This window comes from Urocitellus parryii, chromosome 8, assembly GCF_045843805.1.
Source record: "Urocitellus parryii isolate mUroPar1 chromosome 8, mUroPar1.hap1, whole genome shotgun sequence".
Classification (NCBI taxonomy): Eukaryota; Metazoa; Chordata; class Mammalia; order Rodentia; family Sciuridae; genus Urocitellus; species Urocitellus parryii.
The window spans coordinates 83,221,164-83,228,763 of NC_135538.1; the positions used below are offsets into that span (position 1 = coordinate 83,221,164).

At 37.0% G+C, this 7,600-nt stretch overlaps 1 non-coding gene across 1 annotated transcript; it reads left to right on the forward strand.

The window, feature by feature from the left end:
* Window positions 1–6,427: 6,427 nt before the first annotated feature.
* On the forward strand, window positions 6,428–6,500 carry Trnav-aac (transfer RNA valine (anticodon AAC)). The gene has a single exon. It is a non-coding gene; the product is annotated as a tRNA-Val (tRNA).
* The last annotated feature ends 1,100 nt before the right edge of the window (window positions 6,501–7,600 follow it).

Consider the following 7,600-nt stretch of genomic DNA (forward strand, 5'->3'; position numbering starts at 1 on the left):
CTTCTCAACCTAAGGGCTTTGTCTCAGTCACTGTCATCACTGGCCTCCACTACCGCATCTCTGACTCCGTTTCCTTCTCCCCAAGGTTGGCCTGAGATTTTGTTGAAATCGCCTTTTTCCTAGAAAACTTCAGCTATCCCCTCTATACAAATGGATGCTACATCTGCATAACCAGCTCTAACCTTCAGACATAAATGATAGGGACATTTACTGTATGATACTAACTTTGAATGGTCTCTCCTGGCATTTTCCCCTTCCTGCTACTCTGAGCTCAGCTGTTAGGGATGCCTACCTTAGGGAACTCTGCTTTCTGAAAAGCTGAAGGCTTCTCAGGCCCTGCTCAGACTCTAGCCTCATTTGCCAATCTGCCCTACTAGATGGAAGTTCTGTCCAACTAGCTGTGGACAGACAGGTGGAAGCCTGTGTTCAAGAGCACTATGAGTAACTGAAAGGGCAGGTGAAGGTCCATAGCAATGTTTAACAGGAGGTTAGAGAGCTAACAGGCATTTTGCCAATCTCTCATAAATAAGTACAAAAATATTCTCTTTTCATCCAGAAGAAGAACAAGTGATAAAGTTTAAGAGGAGGTCTGGTTACCTAGATGTGTAAATAAATATGGTTTGTTTTAGGGCCGAGAACATTTTTTAAAATCCTTGTCCATTTACATGTCATGGAAACAGTCAAAACAATCCATATGACAACCTTTAGTGCAAACAAGAATGGGCTGTACACATTGCTGAAATGAAGCAGGAACATGCCAAGAACAAAGCAGGGGAGCAGCTAAACTGAAGACTCAATCATGAAAAAAGATGAAAAATCTCTCTTTATTCAAAGACATGAAAACTAATTAAATGTCTTTCAATGTTTTGTGAAGCTGATGGGAACTTCATTTGTCATAAGATTTGGAGATATTGAAGAAAAAAAGCTTACAACCCAGAGACCCCACCACCATCACTTCCTTCACATCCCCAAATTAATATTCAATATAAAACTAAATTGAGACCTTTTTAAAAGACCCCATCATTTAATTTCAGAGTATGATAAAAGCTAAAAATTAAAATGATTCTTAAGATTTTTCTGTAAATTCTCACATGAATTTTTGACTATTTACTGAGGTTACTTCCACTTATATTTCCTAGAATATCCAGGCCTGCGTGAAGACAGAGGGTTATTTTAAAATCAGTGCCACATGTTGTAATATAATAATTAGGTCATGTATGCAGTATTAAGGGCAGTTCTATTTTTCTGTCTCTTCTTGAATTCATGTTCCTGCTAACAGTCCAACTGTAGTGAAGAACTCCCAATTTCAACCTGCTGCATCAGAAATCTTACTACTTGAGACAGACCTCATTTTTCAGTATATTTTCAGACATCAAATTTTTTTGGGGGGGGGCTTCAGTACAATCTATGAAAATATTTTTTACTAAATAACATCTCAGACCTAATGCAAATTACAAAATATGACTCTCACAATCCCAGGGAGAAAAAAAAGTATGAGAGGCTGTAAATTCAGTTAAGAATGAGAGAAAGACTTTATAATGTATTCAGGAAAAGAACATAGGAAAAGGACAGATGGGAACATTTAGACACTGTAAACTGTCCTTGATGTCCCTGTTCTCCACAGTTTATAGACTTTTTAGCAGCATACATGGCCATTTAGAATAAACACGTTTCCAAGAAGTTAGCTGTGGCTTTGTGACCTTTTAGCACTATCCAAAGGCAAATAAGTAGAAGTTTCTATAATAATAGCTTTCAGGAAACTTCCTTATGAAACAACTGATGTTGGCCCTTGGCCCCTCCCTCCATCCTGCTGCTAAGATGCAGATACGACATCAGGCCTAAATTATTGTGTTAATTTCCTAAGGCAGCCATAATAATTTTCTAGAGTGGCTTAAAACAACCAAAAATGATTCTCTGACAGTTCTGGAGGCTACGAGTTCAAAATCAGTATGAAGCCTCTAAGTTGTGAATATCCCCTTGCATCTCTGACTTCTGATGGTTGCTAGTGTTGAGTAAATATAATTAAAAATGAAATCTCCAATTCTAGAAAATCTTTCAACAAAGGAAGAAGAGAAGGAAAACAATTTTATTATCCAGTAAGTATTTACTTACAATGTGATGTTCATCACGGGAAACCCACAAAGAAACTTCAAAAACAGGGGGAAAAAATTATACTCCTTGAGGCAGCTAAACCAGTACAACCCATTTCACTCATGCTGTCAAGATAAACAATAACTAGTCCTCAACTAAGTGGACCTGACAACACCATTTGTCACACATGCTAACTGAAATGGTCATCTATGTTTGCTAACCTGATTTATCCAAAAGAAAAATATACTCATATTCTCATAATAGAAGGTAGTTTTGCAGAGAGGTTCCTGCTGAAGTTAAGCTCTTACTCTCAGAGAAAATGGGAAATAGGAGCTCCATTTTCCTTAATGATTGCGTTCAAAGAGATGACTCACAGGTACTTGAGAAAGACATTCCTGGAGAGCATAAGGCTGGAAGAGGCTTTTTTTTCTGCTTTTAAAATATATACATTCAAAGAGAAAAAGAAATAAAAAGCTTTCTAGATTAAATGCTCATTGGGAGAAGTAAGTCTTTTATTTTTAATTTGTATTTACCTCTTACTATTTACACTAGCAATCCTTGTTTGGTAGAGGAATCATGCTAATCTCCACTCTAATCTCCAAGTCTTATGACCCATTCTTTGTGCATCATTATATCCAAGGACACAGTCAGGTAGACCAATGGTAGAGAATAGAGGACACAGAGACTAACCCACAAAACTACAATTATCTTATATTAGACAAAGATGCCAAGAACATGCATTGGAGAAAAGATAGACTCTTCAATAAATGGTGCTGGGAAAACTGGAAATCCGTAGGCAACAAAATGAAATTGAACCCCTATCTCTCACCATGCACAAAACTCAACTCAAAATGGATCAAGAACTTAGGAATACAACCAGAGACCCTGTGTCTAATAGAAGAAAAAGTAGGCCCTAATCTCCATCATATAGGATTAGGTCCCAACTTCCTTAATAAGACTCTTCCGGTGCAAGAATTAAAATCAAGAATCAATAAATGAGATGGACTCAAGCTAAAAAGTTTCTTCTCAGCAAAAGAAACAATCTGTGAGGTGAATATAGAGCCTACATCTTGGGAACAAATCTTTATCTCTCACACATCAGATAGAGCACTAATCTCTAGGGTATATAAAGAACTCAAAAAGCTAAACACCAAAAAAACAAATAACCCAATCAACAAATGAGCCAAGGACATGAAGAGATACTTCTCAGAAGATGATGTACAATCAATCAACAAGTTCATGAAAAAATGTTCATCATCACTAGCAATTAGAGAAATGCAAATCAAAACCACTCTAAGATTTCATCTCACTCCAGTAAGAATGGAAGCTATTATGCATACAAACAAGTATTGATGAGGATGTGGGGGAAAAGGTATACTCATACACTGCTGGTGGTACTTCAAATTGGTGCAGCCAATATGGAAAGCAGTATGGAGATTTCTTGGAAATTGGGCATGGAACCACCATTTGACCCAGCTATCCCTCTCCACGGTCTACACCCAAAGGACTTAAAAACAGCATACTACAGGGACATAGCCACATCAATGTTTATAGCAGCACAATTCACAATAGCTGTGGAACCAACCTAGATGCCCTTAATAGATGAATGGATAAAAAAAAAATGTGGCATATAAACACAGTGGAATATTACTCAACAATAAAAGAGAATAAAATCATGGCATTTGCAGGTAAATGGATGGAGTTAGAGAAGATAATGCTAAGTAAAGTTACCAATTCCAAAAAACCAAATGCCAAATGCTTTCTTTGATATGAGGAGGCTGATTCATAGTGGGATAGGGAGAGGGAGCATGGGAGAGATAGACAAACTCTAGATAGGGCAGAGGGGTTGGAGGGGAAGGGAGTGGGCATGGGGTTATTAATGATGGTGGAATGTGATGAACATTATTATCCAAAGTACAGGTATGAAGACATTAATTGATGTGAATATACTATGTATACAACCAGAGATATGAAAAATTGTTTTCTATATATGTAATAAGAATTGTAATGCATTCCACTGTCATATATAAATTTTAAAAAAAAAAGAGGACACAGTCATAGCACTAAGGCATACCCTAATCCAATTTGACTTCATTTTTCCACTTAATATCCACAAAGACCCTATTTCTGTCTACTCACATTCACAGGTAAGGGGAAGTAGGGTAGGACATATCTTTTGGGGGCCACAATTAAACCCACCATAATTACTTATTTTTAAAATTTATGTAAGGGAAAAATTCTAACTTGGTTAAGCTGCCATTATTGGGGTCTTTGTTACTGATAGCCAAATAGTTCAGAGCTCTGGTGGAATATGATGACAAATTAAAAACTCCAAAATTCTTCAGGAAACTACCCCTAGGTGAGTTTTTCCACCCCTAGGGTGCAAGGAACACTCTGGAAAGATTCTCTGGGGCTACCTCTAGTTTCACTGTATCTCAACTCCAGCCTTACTTTTTTTTTTTTTTTTTTTTGAGAGAGAGAGAGAGAGAGAGAGAATTTTTTAATATTTATTTTTTAGTTTTCGGTGGGCACAACATCTTTATTTTATTTTTATGTGGTGCTGAGGATCAAACCCAGCGCCCGAGCATGCCAGGTGAGCGTGCTACCACTTGAGCCACATCCCCAGCCCCTTACTTACTCTTATAGACACCATTTCAGCTGTAACCTTGAAGCACTGCTTACCTTCCATCTCCTCACCCACCTGATACCTAAAATCACTTTAAGAGAAAAAATAAAACCTTTATTTCTTAATTAAAGGTAAAAGTTCTACACATGCCAATTGTGGTACTACTTTAAAGTAAAAGGGCTTTCTTCAAAATGAAATCAAGCTTTCAATCAACAGATATAAATTACTGAAGTTGAATTCTTGGCACTTTTCCTAGGAAAAATCAAGTGTTGAGAGCAGGAGCATTTTGTTTTTCAAAGATTATGTCCAGGATAACATTAAAGTAAAAGCAGTTTTGAAAAGATAAAATGGAAAATTGATTTAAACTCATAAAATATTTAAATTTGCAAGAATCTCTTACTAGATCAAATAATGAAATCCTGAAAATGCCATAAGGACAACACAAAAGCTCCTTTGTTTTGGCCCATTGATAATGTCAAACTGCCTGAGGAAAACTTATTCTTCTCTGTTGCTGCTATAAACTTATTGAATGAAATGCATGTCAGGGCAGAGAAGCAAAGAACTCAAAACAAAAGCAGATCCACAGAGGTGAAAGGTATATGCAAGACATCCACCAGGGGATCATTTATGGCAGACACTGAAACAGGGCTCTTGAGCTGAAATCTCTATTGCTTAGGGAAAATCTTTTCAAAGTCCCAGAGTTTTAGGGGCAAAAAAAAAAAAAAAAAAATCTCAGGATTCTAGATTTGCACTGAGTTGAACATCATCTGTGTTAGGTTCAAGGAGGTACAAGTAATTAATTTTGTCAGTTCCTACAGAAATCACATGCCCCAAATGCTCAGCAATGTTAGTAGCAATGGCTACTCAACAACCCATGAGCAATAATACACAATACATGGTTTTGGCAGAGATGGTGAAACCAGTTGTTTCCCAGGTAGTTTAAACCTATCTATATATTTTCCCACAGGAGCCTCCTGACCTTTTCAGGGTCTCTATAACACAAAGTCATTTTTAGTCTAAAAAGCTATTTATATAATAGGTACAGTACTAAAAAAAATACTTTAGAATTCCATGTTTTAGCAAGTTGAAATCCATTTCTAATGCATTAACTTTGTTATTTAAAAAATAATATTCTAAATAATTTTGGAATACAAACAGCACTATTATAAAATATACAACTACCTCCCTTTTTTTACTGTGTTATTCTGCACTCTCATATTTTCATTTTACTTCACAGACAAGAAACACTCAAGAGCTTCTCCAAATGAGGTATTTCACATAAAGAGATCAAAAATTATTGATGCCCAAAATAATGAGATTGTTATCAGACAGTAGGGATTTTAGGATTCTGGAATCCTTGCATTTTGCTTGAACTAAAATTTGCAAGTGCTTTATTGTAGTAACCCAGTGAGCTGTGGTTTTAGGGTGCCATGCTAAAATCTATCTTGACTGTAAAAGGAAGCATATGGACTTTAGTGGTTCAAGTGACAGAAAGCAGACAAGACCTTGTTTGCTTACAGTCACAGTTGTTCTGAACTCATAAGAGTCATTAAGGGAATCTGTCAAAATATAGATTCCCACTGGACATAGTGGTGCACACCTGTAATCCCAGCTACCGAGGAGGCTGAGGCAGAAGAACCTTAAGTTTGAGACCAGCCTGGATAATTTAGCAAGACCCTGTTTCAAAATAAAACCAAGAAGAGGTGGGGGGTTGGGATGTAGCTCAGTGGCAGAGTGCTTGCCTAACATGCATAGAGCCCTGGGTTCAATCCCCAGCCCAACTCATCCCAAATTGCAAAAAAAAAAAAAAAAAAAAAAAAAAATACAAATTCCCAATCCTGAACCTCAGAATCTCTGATTTGAGAAATGTGATATAAGTCCTGGGAATCTGAATTTTAAAGAAGTCTGCTTTAAGAAACAATGCTTTATACTAAAAAAAATTTAAAGGTTATAGTTTATTTGTAGCTTGAAGTATTGATAGTATATTCTACCACCCTAAGAGTCAGCCTATCCTTCACTTCCTGCCACCACTACCCCTATACACACACACACACACAAACACATACACAGTGATTTAAAGTTCTTACACCAAATCAAATTCTTCCATCCTCATATATTGGGCAATCAGCCATCATATAGTAGAAATGATCTGGTGATTTCTCTTCCTTAATGTCTCTGTTTAATAATATCCTTGAAATATAGTCCACTTACTGCTGGGGTCTTATTTCAATAATTTAGCTTAGCAAAGAAGTGCCTGTCCTATATGTATAGGAGTTCAAGCAGCAGTCTAACCCACAGAAACCCTACAGTGACCTAGAACATGAGCACCTGGGCCCTGTGAGTTTTGAGCCCACAAATTATTGTAGTTTTTTGTTTGTTTGTTTTTTGCTTTTGTTTGTTTGTTTGTTTTTGTTTTTACCAGAAGTGTACCTAAGGAACCTGGTGATGTGGGAATTAGAATTCCCAAACTTCCTTTGAAAATTCAAAGATTAAATTTCTCTATATTTGATTTTGGGAGAGTTGGTGGGGAGAATTTCCTGATCAATTTGCTTTAAGCAAAACTTTACTTACTCTTGTAGGTTAAAGATTAGGTGTTCCCCAAAGGCTCAAGTGTAAGACCATGCAAGAAAATTTAGAGGTGAAATGATTGGGTTATGAGAATGTTAATCTAATCAGTGCATTAATCCTTGCTAGGGATTAACTGGGTGGTATCTGTAGGCAAGTAGGGTGAGGCTGGAGGAGGTGGGTCCCTGCAGGCAGCCTTTGGAGTATATATTTTGTGGTGGTTGAGCAGAGTGCTCTCTCACTACCTTTCTCTCTCCTTCCTTGTATCATGTCTCCAGCTGCTTTCCTCTACCACACTCATCCATTATGATATTCTGC